The sequence below is a fragment of the Diabrotica virgifera genome, chromosome 6 (genome assembly GCF_917563875.1).
Source record: "Diabrotica virgifera virgifera chromosome 6, PGI_DIABVI_V3a".
Classification (NCBI taxonomy): domain Eukaryota; kingdom Metazoa; phylum Arthropoda; class Insecta; order Coleoptera; family Chrysomelidae; genus Diabrotica; species Diabrotica virgifera.
Window position 1 is genome coordinate 175,623,453 of NC_065448.1, and position 21,112 is coordinate 175,644,564.

General features: G+C 33.3%; 1 protein-coding gene across 1 annotated transcript in view; it reads left to right on the plus strand.

Annotated features, from left to right (window-relative positions):
• LOC126886433 (myb-like protein D) overlaps nt 1-21,112 on the plus strand; it is a 231,770-nt gene that overhangs the window by 95,190 nt on the left and 115,468 nt on the right. The gene's annotated exons all lie outside the window — the stretch shown is intronic.

Genomic DNA, 21,112 nt, shown 5'->3' on the forward strand with positions numbered 1-21,112 from the left:
TACCCATCTTCGGGACTCAACTCGGATATTAGAAATACGGATTATAAATTCTGTGACTCAACTAGGTTACTCCGACTTTAACAACTAGCCAAAAAATAAAAACAGTTTGCTTTATAATCATATATCCGCAAATACTTCGTAGCAGAAATAGGGGGTGTTGAAAATTTTCTTACAAACTGACGATTTATTTATTACTTTAAAACCGGTTGAGATATGTAAATGAAATTTAGTGGGTTTTAAGATGTAGTTATTACACATTTTTTGACATACAATCAAGAATTTAATATTCATCATTGGCGCACATACGGGTAATATGACCGATCATATTACCCTATGCACGCCAATGGTGAATATAAAATTCTTAATTTTATGTCAAAAAAGGTGCAATAAATGGACACAAGTCCGGTTTTATTTTTTTTTTCTGGTATATCAAGGGGTGCTCATTATGAGACAAACTTTTTCTTAAAAAATTTCGCCCCGGAACCCCCCTTTTCATCCCTTTAAAGGGGGTAATTTCTGGTTTTTGCGAAACGTAGCCCTTCCTGTGCGTTTTGCAAACAATTAACTTAATAGTAAAATGAAGAGGACTATATTTCCTACTATTTATTTCACATTTAATTTCACAATTAATGACAAATAAGTGGCTGATTTTTTGGTATAGGTTTCATTTAAGGGCAATTGCAAATTTTTTAATTACGGTATGTTACATTTTAAAAAACCCTTTTTATACCATCTGAACCGCCTACACTAGAGTAAAAAAACTTTCAGCGATTATCCGTGTACTGGTGTTATTTACAAATTTCTATAATGCACCCCCATTTTTTTCCGAACCACCCCAAAAAAAGAGAAATTAATAAAGATAGTGATTTTCTTGGAATACTTCACACACCATGCCCTTTATTAAAATGCTTCATACATCATTTTGTGCAAGTTCTTATTACCTATGCATGGACACCAAAAGCGATTTCTTGATGCAACCTTTGTAGCCAAAAAAAAAAACTAAATTAGAAGGGGTTGAAATTTTTTTTTTGCTTTTTGACCCATATGAACATATGCTCCATCAATAGGGTTTTTCATAAATATATATGATTATTGCAACATCCCTGCGGAAACTACCCCTATCCTTTAAAATATACTGCAGAAACTACCCCTATCCCTTGGAGAGTATATTTTTACGATTTTCTCATTACCTATAGATTTTTTTTAAAACAAAGCTTATACATAATTAAAGACCACTATTTTCGCTACAAATAAGGTCCTATGCATTTTTTTTCGCATAAGCAACCGTTACAGCACAGTGGCGCCGTAAATCTTAGAAATGCTTTGGCGGGCTCCAGTTTTTGTTTTTTTTCTCGTCACCTATTCATTTTATTGATAACGTACTTATGGAAAATAAAAAAACACACTGTCTGCTACACATTATGAACTATGCATATTTTATTTCCTTTGCACCCTAAAGCCACAGTGGTGGCCCCAAATCAATTTTTGATTATTTTCTTTATTAATTATCCTTTTTTGGAGTGGTTCCGGGGAAAATATAGGGATGCATTATACAAACTTTTAAATAGCACCAGTGCATGGATAATCGCTGAAAGTTTTTTTACTCTATGGTAGGCGGTTCAGATGGTATAAAAAGGGTTTTTTTTTTAAATGTAACACCCTGTAATTAAAAAATTTGCAATTGCCCTTAAATGAAGCCTATACCAAAAAATCAGCTACTTATTTGTGATTAATTGCCGCAGGCGTTCTTCTTAATTTTCATTACAGTTAGCGAAAGATATGTTTTTTTTAAAACATCTCTTTTAAAAATTTGTCAACTTTGGGGCGCCACCCCCGCTAAACGGTGGGTGGGTAAAATACATATTCTGTCGGAAAATAAATAGTAGGAAATACAGTCCTCTTCATTTTAGTGTTAAGTACATTTTTTGCAAAACGTACAGGAAGGGCTACGTTTCGCAAAAACCACAAGTTACCCCCTTTAAAGGGATGAAAAGGGGGTTCCAGGGCGATTTTTTTTAAGAAAAAGTTAGTCTCATAATAAGCACCCCTTGATATAAAAGAAAAAAAAATAAAACCGAACTTGTGTCCATTTTGCGAGGTTCAACCTCTGTTTCCTACACTACTAAATTAGTAGAACGCTTATAGTCCAGTCGGGTTAGACGCATAACAGGCCTAATTTTGCATTAGGAGCTGCCCCAAATTTTATTTTTCTAATCTTTAGGGAGGGTCAATATTAGTATTAATTTAAAATCTCGACTGAATTCCATTGTTGCGTTAGCCGCCATCTTGATTTTAAACGAGAAACGTTTTTGCTCAATATCTCCGCCATTTTCAATTTTTTGACAAAAAGTGTAGAAACTGAAATTGTTGAAAATGCGATTTTCTATAATTTCATTAATTATATTTTTCTTCGTGCGGTCGATATTTTCCGAGTTATGAGGGGAAAATAGTGAGAGTTGGAGCATAATTATTGAATTATCTCGTTTATTATTAGTTTTACAACAAATATGTACCTATAGAAAAATGAAGAGAATTAAATTCTACACAATTTTGATCTCTTTAATTTTTTTGCTAAAATATATTTAAGGTAGTACGTATGCGGTAATGGCGCCAGCGTAAGACCGGATTGATTTTATAGCAATTGTTTTTGTTCAATATCTACGCCATTTGCAACTAAAATTGTTCAACATAAAATTTCCTACAATTTCTTTTAACAATTTTTTTCATGCGGTTGATATTTTCCGAGATACATGGGAAAATAGTAAAAAGTGGTGGGGGAAGCATAATTATTGAATTGCATTTTGTTTCCGAGCTGCCCCAAATTTTATAATTATATCCTTTAGCAGAGATCAATAGTAGTGTAAATTTAAAATCACGACTGAATTCCGCGGTTGCATTAGCCGCCATATTGATTTTAAATGAGAACTGTTGTTGCTTAATATCTCCGCCATTTTCAACTTTTCAACCTAAATGGTGGGAAAGAAAATTGTTGGAGATGCAATTTCCTACAATTTCTTTGGCACAATTTTTTTATACGATCAATATTTTTCGAGTTAAGGGGGGAAATAATGGAAGCGGAGGGGAAGCATAATTATTGAATTGTCTCATTTATTATTAATTTTACGACATAATTGTACATAAACAAAAATAAAGAGAATTATATTTTATACAATTTTTGAAACTTCCAATGAAACATCAACAAAACTAAGTATATAAAAGACATAAAAGGGCATTATATGCATTAAGTTCACTTAATTTTATTAACTAGCGGGTTTGATTGGTTGAATTTATGTCTGTTGATATTTTAAGTTTTATGTCAGCTAATATATCGTGATGTTTCAACAATTTTTTTTTTAAATTTTGGACCCTGTTGGGGGGAATTTTCCCATTTCCCCCCTTGTAGACCCGCCACTGGTTCTCTCAAAAATTGTAGTAAATCGTAATTGCAATAATTTCAGTTCTTACACTTTTTGTCGAAAAGTTGAAAATGGCGGAGATATTGAACAAAAACAATTGCTACAAAATCAATCAGGTCTTACGCTCGCACTTTTACCACATACGTACTACCTTAAATATTGATTTTATCAAAAAAAGTACGGCATCAAAATTGTACAAAATTTAATTCTCTTCATTTTTGTATAGGTATGTATTTGTTGTAAAACTAATAATAAACGAGATAATTCAATAATTCACTAATTATGCTACAACTGTCACTATTTTCCCCTCATAAGTCTGAAAATATCGACCGCACGAAAAAATTATAATAAATGAAACTATAGAAAATCGTATTTTCAACAATTTCAGTTTCTACGCTTTTTGTAAAAAAGTTGAAGATGGCGGCTAACGCAACGGTGGAATTCAGTCGAGATTTTAAATTTATACTAATATTGACCCTCCCTAAAGATTAGAAAAATAAAATTTGGGGCAGCTCCTAATGCAAGGTCAAATGCTATCCCGACTGAGCTATTAGCGGAACTATTGTGGGACATCGGCCAGTAGGAAGACCAAGAAAGAAGTGGATAGATGAAGTGAGGACCGACGCTAAAGAAATATTCAGGATGGACAACTGGAGAAGAGCAGACAGGGACAAGGATACTTAGAGGCGGATGCTGGGGGAGGCCAGGGTACGACTTGGTCTGTAGCGCCACAGGAGAGAATTTTGCAGTAAACGATCTTTTTTAGGAAGTTCCCTATTATCGACCAATGTCACACAAAAAAATTAGGGTGAAGTCGAGTTCGCTCCGCTTCGTTCAGGTATATTTTAGAAGGGTACGAATTGGCTCCCGCATGAATGCGGGTAGGCTCTCATATAATCGCGGGAACATTAGACATTGTTGCTAAATCGTGTAATATTTATACTGCTTAGGAAATTTACATAGTGATATAGACTTTTTATAGGAAAATTATACTTTTAGACAAATACTTTTAGAGTTTGTTTTAGTTCAACATTGGCATATGTGGCAATTTTAACACAAATTATCGGTGTCGGCCGGTATGCGCTCGACCGTTTTGCGCTCTTACCTGAAATTGGCCGGTTTGCGCTCTACACTCTAATACCCGAAAGTTAAGTTAGGACCGAAGGGTTAGGTCTTCCTCCTTTCCCATAGATATTTCTAGGAAGGTACCTGTTTCTAACAAAAAGAGAAAATTTGAAATAAGTGACAACGCTGGGTGATATTTTCGACATGTTTCTTCTTCTTCTTCTTTTGCCCTTTAATTCGTCCAATTCTGAACATAGGCTTCCCCCAGTTTCCTCCATTCGCTTCTGTTTAGTGCTTTCTGTTTCCAGTGCGTTCCTCCTATCTTTTTAATGTCGTCTCCCCATCTCATCTGGGGTCGTCCTCTTGCTCTCTTTCCTGTCCATGGTCTCCATTGTTGTATCGTGCTATTCCACCTATTGTCCGTTTATCTAGCGTTATGACCTGCGAAGCTCCATTTTAGCCTGGTTATATGTTGACCTGCGTCTTTGACTTTTGTTCTATTTCTGACCCAGTTGTTTTGCTTTTTGTCTGTCAATTTTACTCCTAACATTGCTCTCTCCATGGCTCTTTGTGTCTTTATTATTTTATCCATGTTTGCCTTGGTCAAGGTCTATGTTTGGCATGCGTATGTGAGAATTGGGAGTATGCACTGGTCAAACACTCTTGTTTTTAAGTATTGTTGTATTTTTTTATTCTTTAGGACCCATTTTAATTTTCCAAATCCTGCCCAGGCTAATCTGACCCTTCTTTTTACCTCCGCTGTTTGGTTTTCCTTATTTATTTTTATAATCTGCCCCAAATATATATAATCATTAACCGCTTCTATTGTGGTGTGGTTTAGTATTACGTTTCTATTGTCTTGTGTGTTTGTCATTGTTTTTGTTTTGGCAAAATTCATTTTTAGACCTATTTGTTCGGATTCATTTGCTAGATCGGTTAGCATGGTTTGTAGTTCTTCAAAACTTGATGCTATGACTACTACATCGTCTGCATATCTTAGGTGGTTTAGTTTCTTTCCATTTATGTTTATTCCCATGTTTGTCCATTCCATTGTTTTGAAAACATCTTCCAGTGCTAATGTAAATAGTTTAGGAGAAATAACATCTCCCTGTCGCACTCCTCTGTTAATTGGTATGGGTTTTGTGGTTTCTTCCAATTGTACTGTCATTGTTGCTTTCTTATATATATTATGTATTAGCATTCTGTATCTGTAATCTATTCGACAGTTGTTTATAGCTTTTTCTATTGCCCACATTTCCACGCTGTCAAATGCTTTTTCGTAGTCAACGAACGCTAAGTGCAGATCTATATGGTATTCGTTAGCTTTTTCTATTAGTGTCCTAATTGTTAGAAGATGGTCAGTGGTGCTATATCCCTTTCGGAATCCTGCCTGCTCTACGGGTTGATACGAGTTCAATTTGTGTGTTAGTCTGTTGTTGATAATCCTCATGAATAGTTTATACGTTTGCGACAGCAGTGAGATGGGTCTGTAATTTTTTATGTCGTTTTTCATTCCATTCGTCGGGTATTTCTCCTTTATGTAGACACTGATTAAACAGATTTCTTAATGTTTGTAAGATTTCTTCTTTCCCTTCTTTCAACATTTCAGCAAGGATTCCATCTGGTCCTGGTGCTTTGTTGTTCTTTAATTGTGATAGTGCTGCTTCTATTTCATAATTTTCTATTTTTGGTAGTGTTTCTGAGTTTACATTCGTGATTGTTTTCTTGATATATTCCTGAGTGTTGAAGTTTGCGTCTTTCTTTGAGGTGTATAGTTCTTTATAAAACCTTTCTACTTCTTCTGATATCTTATCTTTTCTCCTCTCTTCCCGTCCTGTTTCATCCTTTATTGAAATGAGTAGTGGTTTCCCTAAATTTGGTTGTAAGCATTTTAGGCCCTTATTTCTCTCAATTACTTTCTCGATTTCATTTTCAGTGTGTTTTCCTAGATCCTCTCTGGTTTTTCTTCTAATAAGTTTGTTTAGTTCTACGTATTCTACTGTGTTTCTTTTGTTTTCGCTTATTAGTTTTCGTCTACTTTCCATTAATTTAACTGTCCCGCTACTTAATCTATTTTCTTTTGTTGTTAGTTTTTTGGCAGTTTTCATTCCCGCTTCCAAGAGTTTTTCTTTCATTTCTTCATTGATCTTATTAATTTCTGACTCTTCCTTTGCTACTTGTTGATTATAGTTTTCCCTTAAAGTCTGTCTATATTCTTCTGCGTTTTGTCTTATTCTGCTATGGTCAATAGCTGTTGGTTTTCTTCTAGATTTCTGCGTCGCTAGTTTGCTTATTTCTATTTTGGCTCGTAGTATGCGGTGGTCGCTGCCAGTTGAGAATTTATTAAGTGCAGTTACGTCTTCGAAGATTTGTTTATTTTGGCAGAGGAAGTAGTCTATTTCATTTTTTGTCACCCCATTTGGGGAGACCCATGTCCATTTTCGGTTTGGCTTCTTATTAAAGTATGTATTTATTGCATGAAGGTTTTGTTGTTCCAAATATTCTAGTAGTCTTTCGCCCCTAATATTCCTTGATCCAAGTCCGTAGTTTCCTATTTTGTTTTCTGAGTCTTCCATTTTCTTTCCGATTTTTGCGTTAAAATCTCCCATAACGATTGTTGTTTTTATATTTTTGTGTTCCATTGCTGTGGTGATGTCATCATAAAAGTTATCAATTTCTTCCTCATCATGTGTTGTTGTTGGAGCATATACTTGTATTAGTTTCATTCTTGTCTTCCTGTTAATTTCTAGTATGATATATCCTGCTCTATCTGATATGCTCTTATACTCGATTACGTTTTGTTTAATTTTCTCTTTGATCAGAAATCCTATTCCTCCATATGTTTCGTCCCCCTTTCCTTTGTAATAGAGGCGATTTCCTGATTCTAGGTCTATACACATTTCTCCTCTTCTTTTGACCTCTGACAATCCTACAATCCTGTAGGATTGTCGACATGTTTAGTTAAAATAAATTTTGTCTATGGGAGCCAATTCGGACTCTACCTTTTTAGTTCAGGTAAAATTCTTACCATTGGGAGCGAACTCGACCCCGTCCAAAAATTAACCCTGTGTATCAAATTTGGTAGATTGTAACATACATTGTAATTGTTAGATAATTGTAGGTAATACAAAAATAACTTGCAGTCTCAATGTAGTTAATTTCTTTCAGAAAAACGGATGTAGTTTTCACTTAAACAAATACATTAAACGTCAACATTGAAAAAGCAAACAATATTAAATATCGTCATATTTAATTTGTAATCACTTAAGTCTTAAGTGTCTTTATCATAATGTTGTGCCAGCCAGAAAAAAGGTCATAAAACTGAAAGTACTCGTACAACTACGTTTCTTTGTATGAATGAATACATTAAAAAAGAAATTAGTTTAACATTTGAGTAATTTGTTCACAAATGACAATCAAATATAAATTAATATTCCTAATGGCAGATGGTAACCTAGATAACATGTTATGTACTTTCATTTATGGTGTTAGTATTAACTCTCAATTTCTATAATGACTATTCATTAGCAATCGCGTTTTATGATCTATTTTGTTGAAACGTTCCAAAAATGCTTCTATTCATGATATCATAAATTTTTAATCATAATAATTTTCAAGAATCTTACGATACCGCTTTCACAGATTAAGAGTTTTTGCAATGAGGAAGAATAGAAAGAATTTGGAATCCATTTAAAGAAGTAATTATTTTGGTTTAGGACAAAAATGCGGAAGTTTAATTTCTTTTTTTTAATTATAATTCTTATTCATTAATAGACAAATGTTGATATTCTTGTATTTATAGCTTAAAAAATAATGTCGTAAGAGATCCTACCATTAGATTCTCGCTTATAACTTTATAGTCCAGGGCGGATCTGTTTTGAGATGGACGTTGAGAGGTGACTCAAATTTTTTTGCAGAAATTGCTTGAAAATAAATCAAATAATAATATTTGAGTTATCCTCCCTCTCAAAAAGGTCCGGAACATTGTTTAAATAATCAAAATGTCAAGAATTGAAGGAAAAATTCGATTTTTTTCTTCGTTTTTTGATTATAACTTTAAAAGTATTCATTTCCGAGAAAAGTTGTTCTGACATAAAAGTTGCGTAACTAAATTTACTACAATATAGAATTGGTTAAAAATTTAAAAAATAGTCACCCTAGTTGCAAAATAGCAATAATTGCGAAAAAAAAAACCATACAAAAACAAGTATTTGCATTTTACGTTTTTCAACCATTTGTGCTACACTTAGGACCTTCATATTTCACACAGAAAAACTTTATGATACAGTAAAACAATACTGTAAATTTCATTAAGATCGGTTCAATAGATTTTGCAAAATAAATTTTGCAATACAGCTTTCGTAAAAAAATTCATTTTTTCAAAATGTGACAGGACTGAAAATAAAGCAGATAGCAAGTTGAATTTTTTTTGCTTATAGAAGTGTACTGTACCTTTCATTTGCAATTTTCAAAATTAAAATCGATTAATTACCACGGCGTCAGAAAATTTTTGAAATAAACAATAATTTTTTTTGCTACGCGCAGGACAGCGGTGTTCGATTCACACAGGTTGATTTCCACCTAAATTTCTTCCAATCTTTATCTAATATATTATTTTCTTACTCTATATTTTGTTGTATTTTAATTTTTTCATTCCACAAAAATCAAACTAATTTTATTATTGTTTGTGAAATATTGTTTAAACAATTGCATATGTTTAAAAATAATAAACTTTTATTATTTAAGTTAAAATATATGAACAAAGAAAGTTTTTGCTAATAAAAGTGTTATTTCAAAAGATAGAGTATGTGTTTTTATTTTGCAATAAACAAATTTATTTATTTATATCGAAATGTCATAAAAATTAAAATGTATCAATCATTATCAAAGGTCATTGGAATGCCCAATCAGAGCCACCTATCCGCTGTCCTGCGCGTAGCACCAATAATTAATGTTTATTTAAAAAAATTCCTGACGCCGTGGTGTTAAGCGATTTTAATTTTGCAAAATTGCAGATGAAAGGTACAGTACACTTCTATATGCAAAAAAAATTTCAACTGGCTATCTGCTTTATTTTCAGTCTTGTAACATTTTGAAAAAATGAATTTTTTTTACGAAAGCTGGATTTCAAAATTTATTTTGCAAAATCTATTGAACCGATCTTAATGAAATTTAGAGTGTTGTTTTACTGTATCATAAAAATTTTCAGGTTGAAATATGAAGTTCCTAAGTGTAGCATAAATGGTTGAAAAATGGTAAAATGCGAATACTTGTTTTTGTATGTTTTTTTTCACAATTATTGCTATTTTGCAACAAAGGTGACTATTTCTTAAATTTTTAACCAATTCTATTCGGAACTTTTATACCTACTTTTCTCGGAAATGAATACTTTTAAAGTTATAATCAAAAAACCAAGAAAAAAATCAAATTTTTCCTTAATTTTTTGACAGTTTGATTATTTAAACAATGTTCCGGACCTTTTTGAGAGGGAGGATAACTCAAATATTATTATTTGATTTATTTTCAAGCAATTTCTGCAAAAAAATTTGAGTCACCTCTCAACGTCCAAATGTACTAATATTTTTACAGATCCGCCCTGGTCTATTAAAACTATTAATTTTTTCGAAAAATATCGAAAACCATATTTTATTTAGAATGTCCCAAAGAATCTAAAGAATATATTTTTAGGAGGAAAATAGGAGTTTTTTGAAATAGAGCGCGCCGCACCGGCAAAATATTCGCATGGACACGCATAATTAACAATTAAAAAACGGCGGTCTTAATTAAGGCTAGACCCGAAAACTCTTTACAATCTTAATAATGAATATTTAAACTACAATTTAAGTACTTGGCAACCTCAAAAATACTAATTTAAATATGAGTTTTTAAGCCTTGAAATGCGTATTTTTGCATTTTCAGATTTTAAATCGCCTATAACTCGAAAACTATCCATTTTTGAGAAAAATCACAAGATACCTTTCTTGTCCAGAATGACCCAAGGAAGCTAAAAAAATATGATCAAAATATTTTTTTGGGCAAAAAAGGTAATCTTTTGTATTTGTTTAAAAATTTGTTTAAACAATTTCTGCCCAAAAATTCCGCCCGGTACCCTTCAGATTTGTTCAAAGGGGACATTTTTGAATAGGAATCCACAAAGAAACCGAATCAGAAATTTTTTAAGACGGGAGCGGTCTCACCACATGGACTATAATTATTTTGGTTTAGGACAAAAATACGGAAGTTTAATTTCTTTTTTTTTTAATTATAATTCTTTCTTATTCATTAATAGACAAACATTGATATCCTTGTATTTATAGCTTGAAAAATAATGTCGTAAGAGATCCTACCATTAGATTCAAGCGTTGTGAGTTCAAATTTCAGCTGGGCAGAATATTTTTATTAAAAATTAATAAATGAAAATAATTTATATCCTTGTAGCATCGGTGGTATAGAAAATAGAGAAAACAATAACTAAGTACCTAATACTCAGCATCATCAGTAGTACGACAATCCTTTATGGTTTTTGGCCCGTTCTAAGATATTCCGCCATTACAATGTATTGTGGGCAGCAAGGTTCCAGTTGGTGATTGATTGATTGATGAGATTCTAGTCTCTTAGAATATTTTTTGTAATATTCTGTTATTACTGTTTTTATGGATGGGACATTGAGGTCTATCACATAGTTTGGCACGTAGCAAGGGGCATTCAGTATTGTTCTAAGGACTTTGTTCTGGAATCTCTGCAGTATTTCTAGGTTAGCTTGACTTGGGCTGTCCCCCAAAGTTGAATACCATAGGTCCACACTGGTTTTAATATAGTTTTATATATTAGCAGTTTGTTTTCAAGAGATAGTTGAGATTTACGACCGATAATCCAGAATTTTATTCCTAGTTGTTTTCTTTTTGTAAAAATGTGCTTTTGCCAAGTTAATCTCCTATCAAGATGGATTCCTAGGTACTTCACAGTATCGGTTTGTGGGACTTTCGTTTCATTTAGTGTTACAGATGGCATGTTTGTCTTTTCATGGTGAATATTACATGGCTGGATTTACTCTCATTCGCCTGTATCGTCCATTTTTAAGCCATCTTTGTATATTATTAAGGTCTTTCTGAAGGGTTCTGGATGCTGCATTTGAATCATGGTGAGAGGCTAATACAGCAGTGTCATCAGCAAAAGTTGCACACGTCGTTCTGTTACTTGTGAGTAGGTCAGCAGTGTAGAGCAAGTACAATATCGGTCCCAAGACACTTCCTTGTGGTACTCCGGCTTTTATTGGTCTTAGGCTTATGTATTCATTATCCTGCTTGACTAGGAAATGTCGGTTGGAAATATAGCTTTTTAAGATTTGACAAAAGGATGGGGAAGGTTTTTCTTAAGTTTAAAGAGCATACCAGCATGCCATTCCTTGTCGAAGGCCTGACCAATGTCCAGGAATGCAGCAGAACAATACCTTTTATTTTCTAGATCACTTCTGATGGGTTTTACCAGTCTATGTACCTGTTCTATCGTTTTATGTTGTGTTCTGAACCCAAATTGATCTTGGGGAATTAGTTCCATTTCTTCTATAACTAGGGATAATTGTTTAAGTAAGGAGAAGTTTTTCCAAGATTTTTGATAGAACAGGTAGCAGGCTTATTGGTCTGTATGAAGTCACCTGAGTTTTATTTTTCCCTGGCTTAGGTATTAGAATAATTTGAGCAACTTTCCATTGTTCTGGGTAGTAACCTAGCCTAAATATTGCATTAAATACTTGCGTTATCATTTTCAGACCTTTGCATGTCAATTGCTGCAGTAATTTCCCGTTGATCAGGTCATACCCTGGAGCTTTTTTTGGACTGATTTTAATACGGTGATTTTTAAGGTTTTTATTTTTTTCTTGCTACTTACTTTATGTATGTAGTAAGTCAAAGTCTTTCTTTTGTTTTTTTTTCATATTGGTCTCTTAATTATACTTTTATAGAATAGAATAGAAATATATGCTTTATTGTCACTGAAAATTTTTACAATTTTATGGACAAAGCTACAGTCAAAAGAAAAATAATATCAAGAACAAATAACATAAATAACAACTACAATCTACTAAAATTAGATAAATGGTCAATATACAGTAAATATGATATAAAACCAAAGACAGAAACAATTACATAATTGCAAGATTTATATAAATTGCAAATTGAGCATACTTACAACAAATAAAATACAACATTAGGAATTGACAGTTTAAGCTACTGCGTATGAAACCCAATTTTCTTAGTTATTCATTAAGAAATTCTTCTATTGAATAATATTGTCTTTTAGATAGATAGGCTTTTGTCATTTTACGGAACTTTGGGAAAGATATTGCAGATTTAAGTTGTAAAGGGAGATGGTTGTAAAGTTTTTTTGCGGAATATAATACAGATTTCTTTACTAACTCAGTGGATGGGATCGGTAAATAAATATCAAAGATTGAATTTCTGGTGGAGTAAATATGATTGGGCCTTGCTGGAAAGACATGAAGGTGTTTACGAATTAAACAAACCGTTTCTAGAATATATAAAGATGGAAGTGTTAAAATTCCGTGATTTCTGAAGTAACTTCTGCAATGTGTAGATCTTCTGAGGCCAAGCAGATATCGTATTGCTCTTTTTTGCAATTTAAAAATAACATCAAATTGAGCAGCTGTACTAGAACCCCAAAAAGGAAGACCATATCGAAGTCGAGACTCGAACAACGAAAAATATGTTATTTTAGAAGATGCTAAATTGAGTTCTCTTGAGACAGATCTTATTGCATAGCAAACTGAGGCGAGTTTCTTACTTAACGAATCGATATGAAGGGACCATTTGAGGTTGCTGTCTAAAAAAATACCAAGAAATTTTACAGAATCAACGGTACTGATCTGGCTGTTATTAAGAGGCAAAGGTTGAAGAGCTCCTTTATAGGATAATGCTATCGTTTTATCTATATTAAAAGAGAGTAAATTAGAGTCAGACCAGGTCTTTATCGTCAGTAGATCCGAAGTTATAGTTTCATAAAGAGATGCAATAGTTGAGTTGCTCCAACTCAACTTTTTGTTTTGTACTTGATCTCACAATTCTTTGTCCCGGTCTACAGAACTGGACAGTGCAATTCCAAGGTGTTTTTGCAATTCCAAATTGTCATATTAAATTCTTTTGCTCTTATGTTTAATCTGTGGACTGGTCTTTGCAGACTATTTTCATCTTGGGCTATCAATATTGCGTCCTTTGCATTTCAGAGCATTTTTACTTCTGCGTTTTCCATTCTGTATCCCCTTCCTTTGTTGACGCGTTTGATGATCCAGGATTAAATTGAAGAGCATAATTATCAATGAGTCTTATTCCACTGTCTACGTCTATAGGTTCTGTAAGTTGTCCATCTATTTTGACTTCCATTTTGTTGTTTTGGTAGATGTTTTCAATAGTTTCATGATATTTAGGGACATTTCTCTATTATACAGAAGTAGACCAGGGCGGATCTGCTTTGAGGTGGATGTTAGAGGTGGCATTTGGATTTTTGCAGATAAAATTAAGTGATAATTTCAGTAATTATAATTGACTTATGCTCCTTCTCAAATATGCCCAGAACATTAATACAAAAATTAAAATATTTAAAAATTTAGAAAAACATCAATTTTTTTCAACTTTCATTGCTTATAACTTTAACACGATTCATTTTGGAACAAAGTCGTATAAAGATAATTGAATTTTATATGATACACGACTAGTTTAAAATGTCTTAAATTATTATCTTTTCTGCAAAATAGCAATAAATACAAAATAAGGGGGCAAAACAAGCCTGTTTTTATTCAATGTTTTTCAACCACTTTGGTTGAACCACTTAAAACCTTCGTAATTCACTTAGAAAATTCTTACAACATACTTAATCCGTCCACCGAATTTCATTAAAATCGAAATAATAGATTTTGCATAATAATTTTGCAATCTAAATTTTTTTAAAAAAGTTAAAATTTTTTAAAAACTTTCTGAACAAAAAGTAGACTTTTTAGAAGTTTGCTATTTTTTTTTACGCCCAAAAGGCGCTCTACCTATCTAACACACTTTACAGAATTAAAATCGGATTATTTAAGCGGCCTCAGCACTGTTTTAAAGTTATAAACAATTTTTTGGCTTATAAACAAATATGTATAGTGAGGATGTTTGAGTTGGAATAAATTTATTTTTCGAGAACGGGCGACTATGGAGATAAATCCCGAAACAGGTCGATTTTTATATTTAAGTTATAATTTTTTGACATATATGTATATCATACTAGTGACGTCATCCATCTGGGTGTGATGACGTAATCGATGATTTTTTTTTAAATGAGAATAGAGGTCGTGTGCTTAGCTTATTCGAAAGTTTGTTCAATTCTCTATTCCAGGGCTTCACAAACTGTGCGTCGCGACGCCCTGGGGCGTCGCCGAGTTGTCCCAGGGGCGTCGCGTGTCAGAGCGGACTTTTAATACAGAAAATATATTTATTACAATAATATCCCGCAATTGGCAGATAAAATTAGTGGGTTTCAGAATAAGTTGCTCTTATGGAAGAGAAAACTAGAAGATCAAGAAATTGACTGTTTCCCTGCTTTACAAGGTATTCTACAAGAAAACTCGATAGAAATCCTTGATCCCTCTTTAAAAAATATGTTTACACAACACGTGTTATCATTGAGCGGACACTTTAAGAAATATTTTCACGAAGATCTGGAGTAATATGACTGGGTCAGAAACCCTTTCCAGTTATCCACATCATTGACACTTTCAACAGAGGAAGAAGAACAACTGACAGAATTGTCCTGCGATTCCAGCCTAAAGCTTCAATACGACAAGGACACACTGTTTGAATTTTGGAGCTCAACATTACAGGTTTTATTACCATTTGCGACTTCATACTTGTGCGAAACGGAATTTTCTGCAGTGACAGTGATTAAAAACAAGTACAGGTCAAACATAAACTTATAAAAAGAAATCAGAGCGGCAATTTTCAAATTGGAGCCCCGGTTTCATAAGCTGTGCTCAAAAAAGCAAGCACATCCGTCACGTTAACCAGCCAGTTACATAAAAAATATCCCTTTTTATTTTTGGACCTATTTTTTGATTTCGTTCTTAATTTCTAATAAAAATATAAATGTTCAAATAGTTTTTTTTTTGTTATAACTAACCTGTTACTAGGCTAGTACTTACTAAAATTGGTAAATTTTATTGGGGGTTGGGTTGAGGGGCGTCGCAAAAAAATTCTAAAGTCTCAAGGGCGTCACAGTACGAATAAGTTTGGGAAGCCCTGCTCTATTCATTAATATATATGTTACCGGCCAAACCCGATTTCAGATTTGGCTTAGGCCAAACTAGTTTGTCCTAAGCGCGTTAGGATAAACTAGTATGGTCTAGGCCTAGGCCAAACTAGTTTATCCTATCGCGCGTAGGCCAAACTAGTTTGTTCTAGGCCAAACTAGTTTATCCTGATATATCAGGTCAAACTAGTTTATCCTGATATAATGAAGACTCACACTTCAGGATAAACTAGTTAGCCGAGTCGAAAGTAATTTAGCGAACATGTAAGGACTTTTACATGCGGAGAATTCCCAAATCACGACCTTTATAATCCAAGGATGATACTAAAAGTGTGATATTTGACCTAGGCTGTCTGTCTGTCGGTCCGTCCGACGGTGAATGTAACTTCTACGTCATTATACCAGGTAGAATTACAAATGAGGTGTCAAATGAAAGCTTATGATCCGAGGATGGTACTAAAAGTTAGGAATTTGACCTAGGCTGTCTGTCCGTCGGTCCGTCCGACCGCGAATATAACTGCTTCGTCACTATACCAGGTAGAGTAACAAATGAAGTGTCAAATGAAAGCTTATAACCAAAGGATGCTACTAAAGGTGAGAAATTTGAGTTAGACTGTCTGTCCGTCTGTCCGTCCGACCGCGAATGTAATTCCTCCTTCAATATACCAGATATAATGACAAATGAGGTGTCAAATGAAAGCTTAAAATCCAAGGATGGTAATAAAAGTGAGAAATTTGATATAGGCTGTCTGTCCGTCCGACCGCGAATATAACTGCTCCTTCACTATACCAGGTAGAATGACAAATGAGGTGTCAAATGAAAGCCTATAATCCAAGGTTGGTACTAAAAGTGAGAAATTTGAGCTAGGCGATCTGTCCGTCGGTCTGTCCGACCGCGAATATAACTGCTCCGTCACTATACCAGGTAGAATGACAAATGAGGTGTCAAATGAAAGTTTATAATCCAAGGATGGTACTAAAAGTTAGGAATTTGACCTAGGCTGTCTGTTGGTCGGTCCGTCCGACCGCGAATATAACTGCTCCGTCACTGTACCAGGTAGAATGACAAATGAACTGTCAAATGAAAGCTTACAATTCAAGGATGGTACTAAAGGTAAGAAATTTGAGCTAGGCTGTCTGTCCGTCGGTTCGTCCGGCCGCGAATATAACTGCTCCGTCACTATACCAGGTAGAATGACAAATGAGGTGTCAAATGAAAGCTTATAATCCAAGAATAGTACTAAAAGTTAGGAATTTGACCTAGGCTGTCGGTCCGTCCGACCGCGAATATAACTGCTCTGTCATCAATTTTGAGTCATCTTTATTTACATTCAGATCATATTTTGAGTGATTTTACAACAGTAGTTATGATTGCAACCCTAAAACCGGAGTCCGATGTCAAATTTCTCATCTTTAATACCATCCTTGGACTATAAGCTTTCATTTGACACCTAATTTGTCATTCTACTTGGTATAGTGACGGAGGAGTTGTATTCGCGGAAGGACGGACAGTCATGAAACTAGAAGTATATATTACTGAAAGTCGCGTATTATAATACAATACTTGTATTATTGCGGTGACTTTAAAACAGTACTTCCGGTCGCATTTCTAAAACCGGAAGTCCTAGAACAAATTTCTCACCTTTAGTACCAGCCTTGGATTATAAGCTTTCATTTGACACCTAATTTGTCATTATATCTGGCATAGTGACGGAGCAGTTATATTCGCGGTCAAACGGACCGACAGACAGACAGACAGCATAGGTCAAATTTCTTACTTTTAGTACCATCTTTGGATTATAAGCTTTCATTTGACACCTCATTTGTCATTCTACCAGGTATAGTGACGGAGCAGTTATATTCGCGGTCGGACGGACCGACGGACAGACAGCCTATATTAAATTTCTTACTTTTAGTACCATCTTTGGATTATAAGCTTTCATTTGACACCTCATTTGTCATCCTACCTGATATAATGACGGAGCAGTTATATTCGCGGTCGGACGGACCGACGGGCAAACATCCTAGCTCAAATTTCTCACTTTTAGTACCATCCTTGGATTATAAAGGATGTGATTTGGGAATTCCCCGCATGTAAAAGTCGTCCTTACATGTTAGCTAAATTACTTTCTACTCCGCTAAATTGGTTTAGACTAGGCCGTATTAGTTTATCCTGAAGTGTTAGTCTTTATTATATCAGGACAAACTAGTTTGGCCTTTAACCGAACGCGGTTAGAACAAACTAGTTTGGCCTAGGCCAAATTTTTTATACAGGGAGCCCAAAAATTTCTTTTTTAAATTAATTGAGACAAAAAGAAGAAAGTATATAATTTATTTAATTCGAAATACGTTTTACTGTTGTCCTAAAACAGAAAAAAAATGTTTATTTGATAAATAACTGAAAAATGAATTTATTTCAACTCAAACGTCCTCACTGTATTTGTTTGTAAACCAAAAAATTGTTTATAACTTTAAAACAGTGCTGAGGCCGCTTAAATAATCCAATTTTAGTTCTGTAAAGTGCATTAGATAGGTAGAGCGCCTATTTATATGTAAAAAAATTAGCAAACTTCTAAATAGTCTACTTTTTGTTCAGAAAGATTTAAAAAATTTTAACTTTAAAAAAAAAATTAGATTGCAAAATTATTATGCAAAATCTATTAAGTCGATTTTAATGAAATTTGGTGGACGATTTAAGTAGGTTGTAAGAATTTTCTAAGCGAATTACGAAGGATCTAAGTGCAACCAAAGTGGTTGAAAAACATTGGATAATAATAGGCTTATTTTGCCCCCTTATTTTGCATTTATTGCTATTTTGCAGAAAGGTTAATAATTTAAGACATTTTTAACCGAACGAATATGATACAAAATTTAATTATCTCTATTTTAGTTCCCCACGACTTTTTTCCAAAATGAATCGTTTTAAAGTTATAAGCAAAGAAAGTAGAAAAAATCGATGTTTTTCGAAATTTTTATATATTTTAATTTTTTTATTAATGTTCCGGGCATATTTGAGAAGGAGTATATAAGTCAATTATTATTATTGAAGCTGTCACCTAACTTTATCTGCAAAAATCCGAATGCCACCTCGTTCATCCAAAAATAGACGTTTTTTCACAGATCTGCCCTGGTCTAAAGATAGATTACATCTTTCAGTCAAAAATGTAATCATTACTCAAACAGGAATTAATGTTAGGTTAGTAGAACTTACTGCAGTAGACTATTATGTAGAACTATCATAATTTGGCGATGAAGATAAGACTCCAGATACAGATAAAAAACTATAAGTATTTTTGTATGAATTATTTTGTGGTAATGGTTCTATAAAAGTTCTTCTTGCAGCGCTGTTTATGCTGACATGGCCAAAATTGTACGAAAAGCCTCGTTAAATTGTTTCATTGTCTAGGTAATCTACTATTGCATTCACATCAAATTATACACTGTTGACATACACAATTCTTCAACAAAAGTAAAATGTAACCGAGGAACACCGGTTTTTATTTACGAAATTTTAGCGCTCTGGATGTATTTAAGAAAAACTAATTGCAATACGCCATTTTCAAAGAGCTCTAGCTCTCTTAGGAAGCATTTTCGGACTAGGTGAATTGAGCTAAATTGTCTTAAAATTATCTGAAGAATCTCCTGTCTTCGTTTGTCGGTAGAGTTTCTGGACACACTGTATACACAAATATATGCCAATTAAGAAGAATGTTCATTGATTTAACTGTAAATACTTTCTCTAAAATACGAGTACCTACTACATACATATTTATTAGATTTACGTTGGAGTAAACTATTCCTTATAAAAATATTACATAAATTCATGAAGTCGCCGTTTTAAAATTTAAATTAATTTTTATACACACTTGTTTTTACAATTTTTGTTTACTAGGTTAGTAGTAGCCGTAATACTTATTATTACCGGTATTTAATTACGTAATAACACTAACGTGTGATTCGACCTAGACCCCAAATATGTAATATTTGAGTTCTAGTGTTGTCCGTATTAGGTAGCCGCCTATAGCAAATTTTGCTAATTGGTAATATTAATCAAACACGGAGTCGATGGTGGACACTTTAAATTTTAGCTACAATATCTCTAATACTAATTGGTTAAATTATGGTATAAGAAGTAAATTTGATTTGTGAAATTAACAATTAAACTTTAGCAATGATGAACAATAAAAAAAAATATTTAGAGCAATAAAGAAAAATCATCAATATAATAGATACGTTATACCTAGATTCTAAAAAATTGACTCAAACCTCACATCGTCTTGTAACAAGAAAGAAGAAGAACTTCTGTTGGAGTGAAAGCAAAAAGAAAGATATACTCCAACAGAAGTAAGGAAAACGGAAGTTACTAGTTGGACAAAACTGAAAATAGATGGGATGTAAAGAAGAGAGTGAAGTGGCTTCTACGTTGAAAAGCCACAGTAGGAAAAATACTACTTTCCAGTAGTATTGGTGGAGGAAAGTGGAAGGATGTAGAGACAGAGGCAAACTGAATAGAATTGGCTAGCAAGAGATGCAAGAGAACAACTTGACACTCAAGGATAAATACGGCTCGTTTGCATGCCTGTCGAAGAACAGTAGCTTTAAGTAGATAGTAATGATGCCTAAAAGATGAAATAATAAAATAAGAATAATGTACTGAAAATGAATGAAGATGAATAATTGCTAAAGACGAACAAAATAAATAAAACTAACTAATCATGGGCGCCATGAAAATGATCTTCGATCATTCTCCCAGGTATCTTACACTGCTGTCAAATATTAAATGTATTAAATATATGAGTAAGCATATGGAAATATAAAGGAAATAAGAATAAATGATATACAAAATAAATAAACATTTATTAAAATTAACTAACAGATTTTACACAATCTCTGAGTTAACCAAAGTGCATATTATGTTACTCTAAAATGAAATATGTTATACAAAAGTTAAGTTCAACATAATATATCATATAACAACAGTCTTGTTATATGTATGTACAAAAGATATATAGGGTACAACTAGCGTTGCCAGGTGTCCCGATTTGCGCGGGACGTCCCGATTTTCAGGGGTCTGGGGACGCGTACCGATTTGTACCTGATCGGGACACTAAATGTCCCGATTTTCACCCACGAAAACCAATTTTAGGACAAGCAGTGAATTTTATAACTATGTTATAAAAACAAGGCACTCACTCCTAAAAGCGGCAAAATCGATTGAAAAATATAATTTTAATAAAAAATAAATAATTAACTTAATCTACGATTTTTTGTGTAATTTCGTCTGATTATATTATTTATTATTATGTAGGATTAAATACAGATTATAGAAACACCTTGTA